Source organism: Aphelocoma coerulescens, chromosome 9 (assembly GCF_041296385.1).
Source record: "Aphelocoma coerulescens isolate FSJ_1873_10779 chromosome 9, UR_Acoe_1.0, whole genome shotgun sequence".
Lineage (NCBI taxonomy): Eukaryota > Metazoa > Chordata > Aves > Passeriformes > Corvidae > Aphelocoma > Aphelocoma coerulescens.
The window spans coordinates 8,272,062-8,290,604 of NC_091023.1; the positions used below are offsets into that span (position 1 = coordinate 8,272,062).

The following is an 18,543-nucleotide window of genomic DNA, read 5'->3' on the forward strand; positions in this document are numbered from 1 at the left end:
CCTGACACTTTTATTAACTTCAGTCGTGTGTGTATGTGCACATGTTTCTCCAGGCATGATTTCTCCCCAACACCCCCCAAATTAAAGGGGGGGATGGGGAGAAAAAAGCACAACTTTATTTGAAGAGAATTTGTCCCTAATCTGTTGCAGCTGTAGGGGACCATTCGGCCAATTAAACAGAGCAGGCTTTGGCTCCTTCCCAAATGAGGCGACCACATGTTACACTTGGATCGGTCACCTCAGGGGAACTGTGGGTCACAGGGGCATCTGGTTGCCATTTCCTCTCTGGTCAGCATGAGGCAGGCAAGGAGGAAAAAAAATGTGCATTTTATTTATCTCATGTCTTGTCCTGCACTATCAAAAGTTCCAACAGCATCCAGTCAGAGCTGGAGAGGCTCGCATGATGTGATGCAGTCCAGGATTTGGGAATGAGAGCTGTGTGATTGATTTGCTTAGCTTTGAGGTGTCATTAACTTATTTCTCTTTCTCTGCTGCAATAGCATAGATGTGACGGTTCTGTTAATATCAAGGAGCTGTGGAAGTTTTGTGCTAACTGACTTGAGAGATGCTCTCCTAGGTAAGAAATCTGCCCCCTCTGTAAGAGGACATTCCCTCTGCCAGAGACAAGTGAAAAGTTCCCAAGCTGGGAGGGAACTGGGGTTTGATAGAAATGTAAGAAATTGTGATTTCCAGTGTCTCAAATGAGTGATGTAATCTCATGGTCAGCAAATAGTGTAGATCAGGAATTATGAGCAATTTTATAGCTGATCTGTAGCTTAATTGACTCCCAACCTGCACATACACCTAGGGCTGGAGGGTAACACTGGCTTCAGAGCCATGACAGCAAGGTTGTCTTCAAAAAATCAGAAACATCTGGTTTCAGCTAAACCCAGCCACTAATAAACTAATACTTATAATGAAGGGGGAAATGCTTCAATGAACTAGTCAGGTCAGTGAACTCCTTTTCCTCTGAAGGTGCCTGGCCCTCAGTTTTCAAACTGTTATGTTTAGCACAGACTGGTTATTTGGCTTTGCTAATGAAGTACTGTCAGTGATGAAAAGGTTTTCTTGATCTGAAACTTTCATCCTTTCAGTGCTATGAATTTAGAGCTGTAAAATTTCCATTCCTGGGTACTGAGCATCACAATAGCTAAGGAGTCATGAACAAGTCTCTGCAAGGCAGAGGAGCTGATAAATGTTCTTTCTTAGGCAAGGTGAGTGCAGATGTTGGTGTTAAAAAAAGGCTGTGAGACCCACTCAAGACTTTGAGAAGGAGCACATGGAGCAGCTGACGAGCCATGGCAGCCTCCTTGTAAGGATCAGCCTTGCTGAGAGGCTGGAAAGGAAAGAATGGGTTGCTCCCCTCATGGTAGAACACAGCAGATCATACCATGGCCTGAGGTCTTGGACCAGTGTCAGATCTGACACAGGCTTTGTGAGGCAATCATTTAAAATAAGGGACAAGGGAAGTTATGGCTATGTGCTATTCGTTCAGAAATAGTTACTCCAGTCCATATATGAACCTCTTCAATTTCTTTGTAGAGGAAGAAAAATGACCAAGTTTTAATTTCTCTCTGGTTTTACTAACTTGTTTCTTGTCTTTCCCCCAACAGAACTTTGTTTTTTATCTCTGGAAGCTGCCCTGGCCTGAAGCCCAAGACCCAGCCTTCCACTTCCTTCATCAGTCCATACCTCCCACTCCGTTATGGGTTCTGGTTTTGCCATGTATTTGATTTTCCAAAGTGTGCTGTGTACACTACATTTGTCTGAAGAATCCTATGGTTTCTATTCTGCTTTATTTTTGAAATGTTTGCTCTTTTTCTTTGTAGCTTCTAAATATCAGAAAACTTGTACAACAAAACCGAAAGTCATATGCAGTTACTAGTTAATGCTTAGTTATCAAATGGCTCTAAATCTGAAAGGAAACGGGGGATTTTACTTTAGCTTTTGTCAATAACTTTTACTTTTTCCTTTGGACTTCAATCCCCTTATCCCGGTGGTTATCAATATCATAACAACTGGTGAATAAAATTCTATGTGGCCACTTTCAACAAGACCTAGAGGGCTGAAATTTCAGGGTGTTTAAAATATGGTATCCACTCCCTACCAAGGCTGAAGCTATGAAAATGTCAGATTTTGTCCTTGAAAGACATTCAGATTTTGAGATATTATCATTGAGAAACTTGTCCTCCGATTAGGTTTCAAGCAGATTGAACACAAACTTGATCAGAAGTGAAATGATCACTTATAAAAATTCTGACTAAGGCAGGCTATGGGTACACAGGTGACATGGAGTGCTCCAGACAGTGCCCTTGCAGGCCATTTCAGCCATGGTGCCACCAGGAGGGAAGCTGCTGGCATGCTTGGTGCAGGCTGCCTCACGCCCGGGAGATTTACACTACAAACAACCAACCAACCAACCCCATGCAACAGATCCCTGGCTGCTCCTGGCAAACCTCGGGGCAGTCTCTGAAGCAGCTTAGGAGACTTGCAAGATAAGGTTGGAAACTTTTGAAGCTGGCCAGGAATCATTGCACCAGCTGCATATAGTCTTGAAAGTTGGATAAAGAGCATTTTGCTCCATTTAAAAACAGGGTAACTGCTGCATTTTCAGTCAAATGCCACATATTCTAAAAATTCAAAAGGGTGGCCTCAACTACACTCTGGTGTTACAATCACCAGAGCTGGGAGGTCAAAGCACTTGCCATGTCCTTGATATCCTTTTAGGGCCTGAAGCTGTCTATCTGTGGCACTGATAATAGGGTCTTGCATAATGAAATAATTCTCTTCTCTGATATATATTAATTCTCTAATTAATACTGTTTGTTAGCAAAGTTAGAGGCCATTTTTTAATTGTGGTTAAAAATACTTTCATTTTCTTCCACTTGGGAAGCTGGGACAAACTAGGAGAACTCAGTAAGTAAGTCTGATCCTTTCTGACACCTTAAAAAAAAGCCTGTCTTAATATTGGGCTCTAGAAAATGTAAGTGGCTTCCATGGGGATCTGATGGTTTAATCAACAGTGTGCAATAAAAGATGGTAATTGTGTCAATATACTCTGGTATTGTTTCCTCTTTAACATATCTCTGTCTTCTAAAGTTGACGACTGGGCTGAGGAGCTTGTAAGCAGTCCCTAGTCAGTTTGGCAGTGAAATCTTGATTAAAACCAAGGTGAGATTTTACATAGAACTCTGCAAAAGGAGTTAATAAATCCTATTTAATGTCATAAGAAAAAAAGAGAGAGAAAAAAAAATTGAACCCACAAAACCAGCCTAAATCTTCCTGGGTAACTATCAGAAGAAATGGCAAACTCAAGCATTTTATTTATTTTCTTTTTCCCTGCATATGCTTTTGATCTAGAGAGTGGACGTAAGTTAGCCCCGAATATTTCTAAAACATAGTAATTTGTCAATGCACTATTTGTGTAAAATGGATACTATAATAAAAACAAGTGACAAAACACTGGTCCTTTGTAGATCAGATTCAGATTTTTCTTGCATAACCTACAATTTTCCTACTGTATTTTGTGGTCACCAACACCAGTTCCAATGAATTTTCAAATTATAAAGTGAGAGAGCTAAAACTAAACTCCTTCTGACTTAAGGTATGGATTTCTGAATTTTTAAATTTTAGGGTAATTTAATCCATTTGCAGTTCAAAAATATTGTCAAAATAAATGGCAGATTATAAATAATTGTTGGGAATATGTTTTAATTATCCAAATATTGCAATTGTTTTATATCAAATACTGTCCCTGAAGTCCAGACAGCTGCTTTTCAATCCCTTTACTGGCTAATATCAGAACTGAAGATAAACAAGCTATGCCCTTTTAACCTGTAGAGTTTGATTGGCATTATGTTAAACTAACATACCTCTACCCTAAGAAAACACAAACCCAGCTTTTTCCAAGGTAGAAGGAAAACTGCAGGGCTTTTTGGATAAGGTCATGTTCATCCCCCTTTCCTTCCTTATTTGTAACATCTTCCAGAAGCACAGAGAAATGGCAGGGTTTTTTAACATCACTAAAAATGGCACAGTTTGACTCAGATTAAACGTAAACACAACTACACATGAGTGGCAGAAGCAGGAGTACTTCAAGCTCCCGGAGTGAAGGTAGGGAAGGGAGGACTTGTGGCTTTATCTGCACAGAGTAATCATATACCAAAGAGTTGAATCATTTTCTGTCTCTTTCTTATTGCCTCTGATCAGATGACAGTTATACGTCACAATTGAAGAATTTGTTATCTGTCTTTAAAAGTTCAAGTAAAGCCTAATTCTGAAATTTATCACAAAAATGTCCAAGGCTTTTAGGCAAATAGACTTGAAATGATAAAAATAATTTTTCTCTTAAATTTGTCTTAAAAGCGGCACTGTAGTAGCAAAGTCCCTGCTGAAATCAGCATCTGGCAGGGTTAGTCCTTCAGGTCCATATCCCACCCTCATTTGTATGCATGAATTTAACTTTTTGCAGGAGAAGGCTTTATTGAAAATTGTTTATAAAATTGACACAGGTTTATAGGATGTTAGACTCTTGTGCATAAGAAAATATTACAATTTGGCCATATGGAAAATGTATTAGAATAAAATAAAAATATTATGAAAAGGTTGTACTACCTCTATAAGTCACTTTGAACAATTCTGTGATATGTGTGAGAGAATTATGTACCTTTTAGAGGTTTCTACAACTTACATGTAAGCAAAGGAACCAATATTTTTGCTACAGTACTGTGATTTTAGGAATATTTCTGCATCTATCAATATGCAGTTAAATACAGTTCTTAGTCCAATTGATCATTTCTCTCTAAATTAAAATCCCTGATCCAATATCTCACAGGTACTTATGACCTAACTGAATTTCCAGTCCACTAACTGGCTCTTTGGTGGACCAAACTGGGGCCCCAAGTACTGGCCAACACAGAGGAAAGTTTGTTTCATCTGAGTCCATTCAGGTTCAGCTGCACAAGCCCAAAGGCAGGAAAGTAAATATTTTGTGTACTGTTCCTTTTTTTCAGGCCCTAAATACATGGAAACAAGAAAAAAAAAAAAAATCACAAAAACTGAAATGAAGTTACCATTGGTTGTGTTGACAGAATTGTTGTGTAGTTCAGGAAAGTGAAATTGATGTAGTGATCCACAGCGCTCTTTGTCCTCTTCTTGAAGTAAAATAAGTTTTATCTTGTATTAACATTATTGATTCAGCAAGTAGTGTTGTGATATCTTATCCAGTAAAACTACAAACTGTGGTGGCAGTTTGCAGCGTGGCTGAAAGCTGATTCAGCTCAAGTATCATGAGCGTGGTTAAGTAGATGAACAAATGAGAAATCTGTGTCAGGGGTGTAATATTTACAGTTTGTGTGCCCAGGAGCCCCAGTGAGCATGCACTGTTTGTTTGGACAAGTGCTACTGGATTTCAGAACTGGCCCCCAGGTCAGTGTCAACACTTCTCAGCCGCAGGTGGAAAAGGTTTCAGGAAATTTCTATCCAAGGCTGCGATCAGGTTTTCCCATATTTTCCTGAGTTGATAGCTGTAGCTCAGTAAAACAAGGATGTTACTCTTGTCATGTTCTTCATGTTTTGTACTTGAAATATAATGGCAAGAACTTCCTGACATCTCTGTTATTGATTCTGCAATGTCAGAATCTGCTTTCCCTACAATCCATATGGAAATGAGGAAGTATCCTTAAAATCACAAGTTAATAGGCTCAGCAGCAAAGTCTCACAGTTTTTTGAATGTAGTTTTCTCTATCCATGTTTTCTCTAAGTGGTTTTGACAAGGGGTAGAAGAGGAATACAGATAATACAGTGAGTTGTATGTGGAAGTAAAAGGGTTTTTTGTCTTTGTTTTATGGATTTTAGAAACTGAGATGAAAAGGAACTCCTAGGGGCACTTAAATAATAGGTGAATTGTATGCCAATGCTTTTCTTGGATTCAAACCTGTGACTTCTCCTTTTAATTATCCATATTCTTAATGTTTAAGACAAACTAACAGCAATCATGAGGTAAAGAATCATTTAACTAGGACATACATGAACAATACTGGCAATATGTCAGAAAGTAAAAGGACTTTTAAAATTGGGAAATAACCCATAAAGATATCTTAGAGAAGATATCTTAAAGATATCTTAAAGTTTAGAGAATGGTATTTGAGATGATAGCATGGGGAATAAACCAGAAGGAAAAAAGAATTTAGGCTTGGTGATCTCACTAGTTGATTTCCAGTCCTGCTTGGCTTTCAGGTGCAGAACTTGGATTATTGCAGCAAGAAGTGGATGTGCACACCTGTGAGGAATGATAAAGTTATTTAACTTGGACTAAACTGTGGGGAAACATCTCAAGTTTTGATTTCAGCACAAACTTTTATTCTCGCCATGATCAAGGCATTTAGAGCAGAATTCTGGAAATGTATGAACATAATGGACAACTCCTTTAAACATAATAAAACTCTTTTAAACACTCTGAAACTTCCTAGTTTCTTTACCTGTTTTTCACTACTTTTTCCATCAGAAAGTTGGGATTTTTTGCTTTGCTTTTTCCTGAAGATGAATTATTTATTTTCTGCATCTGAAGCCCTCTGCTCTGTGTACTCTAAGACAGGCTGTTCCTATCTCTTTTCACCAGACTGTCACACACTTGATGACTTACATCCACTGTCATTCTTCTTAGGCAAAACAAGCCTGTTTGCTCAATCTGTACTACAGGGGTTTTTTTGGGGCTGTTGTATAACTCTGCTTGCTGTTATTGCACCCACATAACTTGCTTATGACTCATAAGCTTTCTTTACAGGGATTTAGGTAGAAGAAACATCTTTGCCAAACTCCCAAGTGTATAAATCATGAGCAGAATCATCCCTTCTTTATTCAATCACATCACTTATAGATTTTACTGGCAGAAATGGAATGTCCTTGGGATGCTGTGTTGTACAGATGTATTACAAACCAGTTAACAAGGACATTTCATGTAATCTAATTTTAATTTACATAACCTTTTACAATTGGATTATTAAAGCCTAGGAATTGTAATGTATGTATGGAACAAGGTGCACCCCTGCCTAAGGAGCCAGAGTCACTTGGCTGCTAAGGAGAGTGCAGCATTTCATCTCACGCTTGGAGGACTCCTGCAGATTTGTGTTCTTTCATTTGGAAGAACAACCTGGCTTTAACAAACTGAAAAGTGTTTCAGGAAAGAGTTAATTAATTTCTCTATAGAAATTATGTTTCCCAACTCCATGCTAGAAAGGCTTAAGTAAGAACTTGCTAATTGGAGGAGGTGGGAGGGCCGCGGATTTGTAGGCAGAGCAGGTGATAATGTAACTGGTGGAGATTACAAAGTAATTGTGTGAACCAGCAATTGCCTGCCAGGTGTGTGAGATGCACAGCAGGGTGGAGCGAAGGGGTAGCTGGTGGGGAGCAGGCAAGGAGGAATTTTACATGCGCTTTAAAGCTCCGAGTGAGCAGAGCCCTGATTAGCACTTTGCTCAAGATGGCTTAGGTATGAGAGGGAAGGACAAACGGACAGTGTAAGAAGCTGGTTGTGTTTTTACAGATTTGTTTTAAAGCACGACTCTGAGCTGCTGTGTTACATTTGACCACTGCTTGATGTTGTGTAGCCTGTCAGTGTTCAGCAGCCACCTGTAGGTTGGTATGAATGAGCAAGAATTTTGCTTAGTTGTTCTCTGCCGTAGAAAGGTGAGGTTTCATTCCAATTTAGGTTGCCTTTCAAACAAATCCTCGGTATTAGCTACAGCTTTAGATAGTATGGGGATTGGTGGGAACACTTTGTTATTCTCAAGTACAGGCACTGAAGAGTAATTCAGTCATTACGTATTTTAATACAAATTACAGCTTCCTGAGTAGCAACTATAAATAAGCTCTGCTGCCATGTGTGGAACAGGCAGATGAGCGTTGTGCTCTCACAGAGCAGTCCCATAATTGACAACCAGATGCTCCTATGCTCCAGCCCTGATTCTGGTCTTCATGTGCGTGCTTGAGTGATTGCCTGCATCAGTGAGTTGTAATTAATTAGTTAGTGCCTGGGAATGTGCAGAAGGCATAAAAGCACTACAGAAAGTATTTGAGGAGGTGTTGTGTTGCTCCACTTCCTTCCCATCAGAACTAGGTGGTGTGACCTGTTGAAAAGTACCTAGGTAAATATATGTTTCACAAAGAAGGGGTGTTAATATTTGTTCCATTTTCTTATTAAGTGAACTATGAAAGCGAATTGTTAAAGCTTTCTATATTAGACTGTAATGAAATTATATATTTTATTTATTTGATAGGCAGTTAATGGTGATGTGTTTAAAGTCTCAGCCATCAGCTGGTGCTTTATTTTGAGCTCAGCTATTATTATAGATGGTGATTTTTTTTTATCACTATAAGTTTTATTAATAACATGAAATGCTACCATCTATAGATGATGATGGTACTGTAATAACATAATGAAAATATAGTGTTTTCATAGTGGCCCAGAGAAGCAAACTGCACACATCTCTGTGTTTTAAATGAATGACTGTGCTAGGGAAAGAACCAATCCTGTTCATTTATCACTGGCTATTTTTAGGTATGACAGTATATGGTAGACATACCATATACTTCTAGAGATGTTAAAGACAGTAACTTCATTTTGAACAAGGCTGTTTCTTGCATTTCTAGCAGTTATCAAAACATTTAGTGAAATGCAAATTTTGCAGTTCTTGTATGATGTAAGAAATGTGAATTAATTTTAGTATTCTAACATTAATACTTCTTGGTAGGCCATTAATCACTTGACTGCTAGGTGTTTAAAAACAGTCTTTCAAATGGGAGATGTACAGGGAGATGAATGTGTCTCCTATCTTCCTTTAAGCACAGACCACGGCTTTTCACCCAGCCAAGCATAATGCAGGGAGGTCTGGTGGCTGAATGGCCTAGTGTGAGTAAATAATGGATAATGCAAGTAACTCAACAATAATGTAACTGCCTAACTACTGGATAACAGCTCTCTTCCCTGCCCTCCAGGCTATGCCCGGGACTCTGTTACCCTGTGGAGTGAATTTTAAAGGAGAGCACTATCTCTGTACTCAGGCTCAGCTGTGAGAGCAAAGAGCTTTGCCATGTGCCTTACGAGCTTGCCAAGGGTTTTGAAGACAGGGCAACTTGATAAAGAGGTCTCAGGATCTGCTGTAATGCAAACAGAAACACCTTGCCTGGGAATGGCATGCCCCCAAAGGTGGTGAGCAGGGATCAAGTCGCAGCTGCTAAAAGCATTTCTGCCTCAGAAGAGAGAGAGTGAGCTGCAAGTGTTTGCTGTCCATGGCCCAGCTCGTGGTGCAGGTGTGAGCCAAGCAAAGCCTTTCTGCTCCACTGCTGCAGTGTTGCTGTGATGTTTCCCTGTTTTTCTAACGGCATTTCCATTACGGATGTGGAACTGTGATTGCTTGGTTTCAGTCTCTGAAGTTTCAGTACTTAGACTCCTTGGAATGTGAGAGAGCAGGGGCTGGGCACAGTGTGGCTTTGCTGGTGGCATGGAGGTAGAAGAGAGACATCTTCCCTCTTTTTAGCAGTTGATAATATTATATTAAACACTTCACTTCTTGGGGAGTAGTCTGTTGTTATATGGCAGACCTTTGCTGCACTAAGAAAGTGATTCTTAAAGGGCACCAGTTCTAAACCTGGGCCATCAAGAGTAAGTAAACCATCTTAATTTATACAGCACTGCCTTTGAAACATGGGTGCCACCTGTCTATTTGCCAAGACACAGGAGTGGCACTGCTTTTTTTGGAAATACTGGGTGGTTTCACTCCTCTTATTTTACATTAGAATAAAACTGTATTTTTTTAGAAGTGGGCTGTAAAGTGGACCAAAGATTTCTGTTGCAATTTGTGACTTTGCATCCCTGTCTTCTCCCTCTTCCCTGGGGAAAATCCTAAAGCAACATTTCAGGTTGCTTTAAAATGATAATGTGTCCCAGAAAACCTTCCCTGCTTTTCTGAGCACCAGTTTCTCTGAGAAGGCAGTTGTAAGAAGGGCTCTATAACCTTGGGAAGATGTCACAACAAATGAGCTCTTTGTGCCCATTCTTAACATTTCTGCTGATTATTTTAAGTATAAATATGAATATAATGAAATATCTTGCTGTACATTAAGATGTTAAGAGAATCCATAAATCTATACACCAGGCTGAATCTCATTCACACAACTTTATATGGCTTGAAACTATTGAGAAAAAAAATGGTGTAATCTTCCTTTTCCTATAGTTTTACATTCTAAGTCTGTGAAATGAAGTCCACATGTGGGGTATCTGGATTCATTGGTTGGAGTTGTGGGGGGTGGGTTGGGCGATGGATAATGTGGGGTCATCAGTTCTTGAGTGCACAGGAGTGCTTGTGTGAGATTAGAATAGGAGACAATTCTGTATAGAAGATAGTGCTGCATTGTCATAAAAATTAAATGAGAAGATTGCAGTGTTATCAAACTAAGTGTGCCTGACAGTTGTATAGTATAGTTTAAGTCTATTGTGAGTCCAAAACCAGTGGATTCAGGAAAAAAAGGGAAGTTTTCCATCTTCAGTTCTCTGCGTCTCTCATTTCAGATGTGTGCACAGTGCTCTTATGAGGTTTTCATTTGTTTTGTTTTTTCCTGTTGAATCTTATCCAGAAGGCTTGAATGTGTTAATGACTCATGGAGTACAGACCTTGCCTTTCAAATGAGTTCTATTTTGTGGGGTGGTGAATTCCTAGCAGAGCACATCATCTTGATTCATTTGAAAATGATATTAACTTCTTTTCTAAATCAAATCAGTTTCATAAAAAGGTATAGCTGACTGAGACTTACAGGTAAGACCAGAACACTAGATTTCTTTTTTTTTTTTTTTTTTTTTTTTTTTTTGAGTTAAAACTCCATTCAATACTTTTTTAAAAGCTGTAGGAGTGGAAAAATAAGAATTTTCTCTTTGACTCTGTTTCCTGAAATTATTTTTAACTAACTATCAGTTATGTATGAATTTTTTCCCCTTCTTTTTTAACTTGAATACTGCTCTGCTCACTTTTGAGGGGTTTTTGTCAAATTCTTGTAATACTAGTCCTATGTGAGTTAATCTTCATGTTGTCTGTAAGGATAAATGTTTCTCTATAAATCTTGCATGCACCTCTACCTTTAAAATACAAAATGAGTTCTATTTGTAGATTAATTGGTACCCTTTCTCATACAAATGACAAAAGAAACCTGAAGTATATTAATAATGTGATGGCAGTAGTACTTCAAGCCCAATTACCTTGTCTTAAATTGAAGATAAGCAGAATTGCAGAATTCACTCTAGCAATAAAGGCCACTTCTTCAAGTGGAATTAGGAAGAAATTAAAGCAATGTTTGGCAAATGTAGGTCTTTGCATGCTTTTTCATCTTGGTAGGCGTGTGGAAATAACAGAATGAAAAACAGAGTCAAGTGGGGTTTTTTAGAAGTATTATTCTACAGTTTTGACTGTTTGTGGTTGTCGTGGTTTGGTCCCTCAAAACCAGATCTTGAGGGTTGAGACAAGACACATCAAATCTGGTTATCACACCCTAATTGTGTATTAGTTTTTTCTGTTTGGATGTATTCTAGATTGAATTCAGTCAGCACTGACTGCCTCTGGGAAGACAGTTTTTCAAAACTTTGTAGAGGCTATTTTAACAAATGCCCAACAATGGATTTACTGAAAGGCAAGTTACAAATCTCTATCAGTGTGACACTGATAGAGATTAAAATTCAGCTGTGGGGCATCTATGTGAAACCAAAGTTGATGTGTGCTAAATAATGTATATTTAAACTTAGTGTTTGTGTCAATCTATAAACATAAGCTTTGTGGATCTGCTTGAGTTTCATGTTAGAATTTTGTTAGTGTTCATACCAAGAAGTTCTAATGAAATTCCAAAGGAGATAATGAGAAATTAATTTGTAATAATACACGGAGCTCAAACACTGTTTAAAAATAGCAGCTGAACTACAGAAATGTGAAATAAACCCTTTGTGTAAGGATATGTCTGCAGAACTAATCCAGGAATGTCCCCAACAATAATCTTATACACAGGGTCAGTAACCTTCTAACATCTGTGTGTCACACTATTTTTCTTTTCCTAAATCAGAGACTCTTCAGGATCTGGTAGGTATTGCCTGTGTCGAGGTAAAGAACTGATGATCAATCCTTATGCAAGGTCCGGAGTCCTCCGATAGCAGGGGTTGATAGGAGGGAGAATCTAGAGTCTCCTGCTCTGCTGTAGGATATGAGTGGCTCTCTGTCTCCTGGGACCTACCAGGTCACACAGGACAGGCTCTGGTTTTGGACCTAGGTGCTATTTGCTACTTTAAAAACCTGCTGAGGTCGGGCTTTTGTGCCAGGGGGTGCAATTGGAGGTGGTGAGAGGGAAAACTTTCCTGTAGCATTGAGATTTCGGGGTGTAAGATAACAGTTATGGGGATTTTTGATAGAGAAGGACTTTAAAGAGCTTGAGAAGCATTTTCATTGCATGATCTGATTCATAATATACAGATACTCTGACTACTTAAGCAAACTTCTGCAGTGGTATTGTTGTGTACTACTTTTCACATGTTCCAAAAAAAAGGTTTTGTTGATTAACTGCTCACATTCAGCATAAAAAACCCCTTTTGTCTCAGAGTTACTCCATCAAAAAAACTACTGATGAGGAGGAGAAGTTCAAAAGAATTAATGTTTTAGATTTCTTTAAATTGTAAGAGTAGACACCTGTCACTTGAATGGAGAAGACATTGTGCTGCTTCTGCTCTGTTCTCACCAGTACAGCTTTGAATGTTGGCAGTGGTAAGATTTTTCAGGAGGAAGGTGGGAGGATCACTGAGCATCATTGATAAAAACACCACCAGGAGCTGTTTGCTCTATCAGGGGAACTCATTCTGAAAGCAAAAGTCTGCATGTGCAGAACCTGGTGGACAGTCAGGGGCAGGTGCAGAACCTGAATACTGAGGGACTTTTCTACCCAAAATTTCGTCTTTCATCTGATTTCCTATCTATTGTGGAAACTGCCTTTGGAGCTCATAGAAATGTTGAAAAAAAGCTAATAACTCTGAAAAAATGCTACACGTGAAAGCAAGAGCGACCACTGGCTGTGAGAAATGTGGGGTTTAAAATGCACTGAGAGAAAACCACTTAAAGGACATGGGCAAAGAGAGAACTACCAGAGAGAGGAGTCCCAATATTTGTGAGTCCTCCGATGACCAGTACAAAAATTTTTTTGAGCCTTGAGCCCTGCATGAGAAGAAAGCTGCTGAAGATTTTTTTTTCTTTTGTTTTGGATTTCTTTAAAAGGAGAGGAGAGCTGTTTAGGATTTTTTTCTTTTGCTTTGGTTTTTTTTCAAAGGACAGGAAAGCTGTTTGACCTGGTATCCTATCTAATTACCTATTGGACGCCTCTAATACTTAAGCAGAAAGAAAGGACTTCACAAGTAAAAAAAATATATAAAATTTAAATATGCTTAAATTGGAGATGCAATTATCTACCCAATAGTTTGAATAAGTTCCAGTGGTCTGATGCCAAATCCATTCAGTTTAAAGCAAGTCTTTAATGGGCTCTGGATTATACCTTAAAAGAGGAGACCCACCTTAGTCTGCTTATTCCCTCTTCCTCTCAATTTCCTGATTTGAAAAATTAACGCTTTGTCCCTGTCATTTGAAGTAAAAGTGAATTCCTTTATGATAAAAACACTGGAGAGGACAATAAAGATTTAGGTGAATTAAGAAGAGTTGTATCCATAAAATTCTTTCCCGTAGCCAGCACTTGGGTGGTCATCCTCTGTTCTGACTAATCTCTGCTTAGTACCACCATGTTCTCACACCTGTAGATGGAAGACTGGGCAGTAAATGAAGGGATCTGTTGGTTTTACATCTTGCTCTCTTTGTAGAAATGTGAAGTGTGATCTTCTCTGTCTTTGTTGCCATTGGTATCCTTTGTCTGGTATTGTGTGACTTGTTGATTCTCCTCCCATTTGATATGAAATGTTGATATACCAAGCAAGTTTGCAAGGGAACCCTGAAAAAATCCTCTGGGTCACCATAACCAACAGGACTGTGTCCTCAAGAAGCCCCATCATTTTAAGAGGTAGGCATTGTAATTCTGAGAAGGATAATGAATATTCTGTATTTAGTTGATTTTTTTTTTTTGTATAATCCAAATGCAAAGTCAGATAGAACTATCATAATTGCTGTAGCACAGTTCCATGTATTCCTAGAAATACATGGAACATGTACAATACAATATTTGTAGAAATCTTACTCTCCTAGATCCTAGTCTTTGAACTTGGGGGGTTTTGTGGTGGGTTTTTTTGGTTAGGTGGTGTTTTGTTTCAGGTTTCTGTTTGTTTGTTTTGGGGGTAGTTTGTTTGTTTTGTATTAGACTATATGATTGCAGGGATACAAACAAAAATATCCTGAATGGTTTTGTTGTTAGTGGTAACATTGAGCCAGTGCTACTGAGGAATAGCAGTTCCTCTCTGACTGGAGCTTCCTGTTGCTAAAATACACGTCAGTTCTCACCTGTCCTGGAAGATTCTGCTTCTGGAGACAGGGAGACACATTAGATTTGTTTATGTTTGTTTTGTTTGCTTGCATAAAGCAGTTTGGAATTGTAAACCCAAGTGTAATCAACGTTACATGACTTTCCTGTGAATGGCATAATTACATTCACATGCCAAGTGTGAAGTGCTTTGACAGTCTCGCAACAAAATTCATTCAAAGCTTTGAAGCAGAAAAAAGAAATGAAAAATCAACTATTGTCTTTTGGTGAGAATAATAACATCTGAGACTCCATCGTGCTTATCCACCAAATTCTAAGTGGGACGGCTTTTATGTGCAATAGGCTGTTTACAGTGAGCCATTTAAAATAATAGCCCATGAGACCATTCCCTGATGCACGCTGCTATACCTGGAGAGCCTGCCAGATACCATCAGGAAAATGGACCATAAAAGCAATCCAAAACCTACATTCTTAGTGGAATTTATCTGATAAATACCTTGCAAAATCCTAAGTGTTTCATTCATCTTTTTTAAGTGTGATACGCTGATCTGCTTATCTGTTTACCCTCACTGGCAGCATTCTCTCCCGAGGTTAAAACACGTAAGGAAGACACATCCATTCACTTTAATAACTGTTATCTCCTGAAGAATAAGAGCTGCAGAATCATTAATTAAACATGATCGTTCTGGGGAAGGTCTCCTGATGAAGATGTATGTATGACTCACTCAGTGTCGGTAAACTCTATTTCAAATACAGTTTTCCATGTTTGACCATTTTCAGTGTCAGGTAAAAACTTGTCAACAAAAGAGCCTGTGTATCTAAAAGCATAATTTGTAATAGACATACAACCAATCCCTTTCACCTCCTTCTGCCATCTGTAACATTCAGTAATGGAATTATGGCAGATGAATAGTCCTATATTTTTGTCATAGGACTAGAAGCTGGGAACTTTTTTGCCATCGAACTCCGCGAGAGGTGGAAATTGTTTAATGTAAAATTTCTGTTTAAACACAGGACTGTGTGATTTCAAATTTTATTTTAATGCCACTTCAGAGTAAAATCACAACAATTTAAAGTTTTTCTTGAAGACATTTGAAGAAAAGTATCTTAAGCAAAACACTATTTCAGACAAAATCAAAATATTTCTGTCAAGTATAATATAAATCCCAGTGTCTTACTAGAAATATCCAAGTGTTTGATAATAATGTGCTTCTGATGAAAAGAAGCTGCATTTCTGTGAAGTATATTTGAAGTCAGAAGAGGTTTCATCTTCCTTTTTTTCCTCGCCTTATATTTCACCTTATATCCTTGATTCTTTCTTATGTAGATGTCCACCTTCTGTTTCTTCATAATTTCAAACACCCCTGCCTTTTCTTTGATGTGTTTTTTTTTCCATCTATAAGATATTTCTCACAAACTTAATTAAGTAGACCTTTGTCTTCAAACTGCATGACTGGGAGATACCAGAAGCTACTCTAATAGAAGCATAATAAAATAGAGGTACAGAGTTCTTTGCCTGTGCTTGAAAGTGGAAGGGCAGCCATGTACTTTGTGACTCTGAACAACAGGGTAAATTTTCCCTTCTACCTCTACACAGTTTTAATTAATATATTCCAATATAAGTAGTAAGCTGAAGGCCTCCTTTTGCTTCTCTTCAAGACCAGTAGTAACTAACAAAACACCCAGAACAAAGTGTGTAAGTTTATAAACATAACTCAGTGGATGCTGGATCCCCTAAAACTTGGGAAACACAAAGGTATCATCTATTAATTGATGTAGTTCTAAAAGTGTCCTTTGACAAGGTGAGCAGAAGGTGTTTTTTTGTTCTATTCAAGGTATTCTTAGGTTACCTACCTGGAAAAAGAATTTGATGTGTATGTGAATACAAAGTATGTGAATATAAAGTTGTGAGTGATTTGTAGGGTAGAAATTGTTAATTCTGGCCAAGAACATAAACATCTGCCATCTATTCCATGAGAATTTTGGCAGTAGCTCCACCACTGGATACACAGACCAACAGACCCTGTCTGTTCCTAGCTATGGGGCCATGTGTATCTGTAGGAGCAGTTGGGTCTGCATGCCTTCTTTTGTTTCCCACTAAAAACACAGAGATGACATGTGGGTTTATGTTCCAAAGTACTGTCCTTAGACTCTTTCTCAAATACATTCTGCTCCACAGCAACAGTACTGGAATTGTGAATTTCTTGTGGTCAACTCTCTTGTATCAGTCTGAACAGAGGGAGTGGTTTCCAAGTAAAACTGCAGATGTGCAACCTGGCACTTCCAGGGAATCTTTTATCAGGACAAATCTTCTTTGGTCAGTGGAAAATATTTGCTAAAATGGAGAAAGATAAAAGAAATACCCTGAAATAGATGGTAAGTGAAACATCAGCTGGGCTGGTGGGCTGTGGGGTGGTGCTGAGACTCAAAAATTCCATTTAAAGATTTGAACCTCTCTATTTGCAAAGGAGTGACCTAAATTTGTTAATGTCTTTTTTGAGGCTGACTCTTGTACTTTGAGGAAAATCCTCCAGTGATACTGGTTTCCCTCTCATGTAGAATGTGAATCGTATGGAAAATCTACCAGAGCTGGGTGGGAGCAGTTCTTTCAAGCTGAGATTGGATGCTGAGATTTAGCCCTTTCCTTTGGGACCAGATGCCAGATCTGTGTTCTGACTATCTTTGGTACATATGTGAATCTCCAAAAGGGCTCATTTATAAAAGGAGTAGAATATCTGATCTGAGATCAGTCATGTAGATCTAAGGGAAGGATTTTGCCTTGAGTGTGAATTAGTCTCAAAGACAAAATTCACAGCAGCCTACTTGTTAATGAATTACAAAGTCTTTATTTTTAACCATTTTAAGTCTTCTTAAGTTCCCACAAGGAACTCATTATGCTTTGCACTTGGAAGAAAATGGAGAAAGCGTAAGTGGTGCTTTGGAGGGTGGGGAGTCTGGTTCCAATACAGATGAAGTTGGTGCAATTTTACACATGTAATATAAATAAAGGTACTGATAAATAGGGCATGCACAGTAGGTAGCTGCATGCCCTAATCTGTGATATGATGCATATTTATGAATGTGAATATAATTAAAAGCTGGTGCTCCAAGTGTCAATCAGCCCAATTTATACACAGATCATTAGACGAAATGTTTCTCTTGAAATGGCAGAATATGTGCAGGGTGGACCTGGGCCTGCAGATTATATTATTTCCCATTTCTTCATTTAGAGCTTCCTTTTATGGCTTGAGACCTGGAAAGTCCTCGAAAAAAACCTTAGGAAGATATTTATGTAATTAATTGCTTTTAAGTCTTGAATGTGTGTGTGGGTTTTCCAGTTTTTCTTTCCTTTTTTTCTTAATGTGAGTTGCAAAGCAACAGAGGCATAATTAGTTGAATTTGAAGGATTTGTTCAAAAACTTTCGCAATAACTTAAAAATAAGCAAGTTTTTCAGTACCAGTAGAAATTTCAGAAAATGTCTAGGGATACTAGGTTTGATGAAAATACTCTGGAAAATTATGATTTTGATGTGATGATGTTCTCTCATGTAACAGCAGTTATTTCAAGGAGATTTAGGGCCCTGGTCAGTGAGGTGGCACAATAATATCAAAGCCCATATCAGGGGCCCTTGGGATTATTAGGGGTTCAAGGGGAAGAGATACGGACTGGAAGCCACTTGAAGCTTCATGTGGACAATGTGCACAGCTTATTTTATAGCCACATTTGTGAGAGGGGGAGGATGTTAATTCTCCATCCTCTGGGAAATGCTTGCCCTAGATCAGAGGCTGCAGAGCATGTGCAACTGGTACCTGAAGGAGGCCAGCATTTGTCTGGTTATGGGGGAGGAGGGAATTCATCTCACACATCTAAAATTATCTTGATTTTCATTTCAGCTTTGTAGCTCACCTTTAAGAACATGAGCAGCTGTCCAGTGAGTGATTCTGTGCCAGCCGATGTGGAATGTGAGGTCTTTTATGTAGCTAAATGCAGTGATTTAAAACATCTGCCCATATCCCTGTTTTTTCTATTTGACTGTTGTTCCA

General features: G+C 38.6%; 2 long non-coding RNA genes across 2 annotated transcripts in view; both read left to right on the top strand.

Moving 5' to 3' along the window:
• The first annotated feature begins 213 nt into the window (after positions 1–213).
• LOC138114821 (uncharacterized) lies at positions 214–3,032 on the top strand. Its single transcript, XR_011152819.1, has 3 exons — positions 214–303; positions 501–577; positions 1,614–3,032. It is a non-coding gene; the product is annotated as an uncharacterized lncRNA (long non-coding RNA).
• A 4,834-nt stretch (positions 3,033–7,866) lies between these two features.
• The window catches only part of LOC138114915 (uncharacterized), a 31,666-nt gene continuing 20,989 nt past the window's right edge, over positions 7,867–18,543 (top strand). Inside the window, exon 1 of the long non-coding RNA XR_011152881.1 lies at positions 7,867–8,144. This is a non-coding gene — a long non-coding RNA (uncharacterized lncRNA). The remainder of the gene's footprint in view (positions 8,145–18,543) is intronic.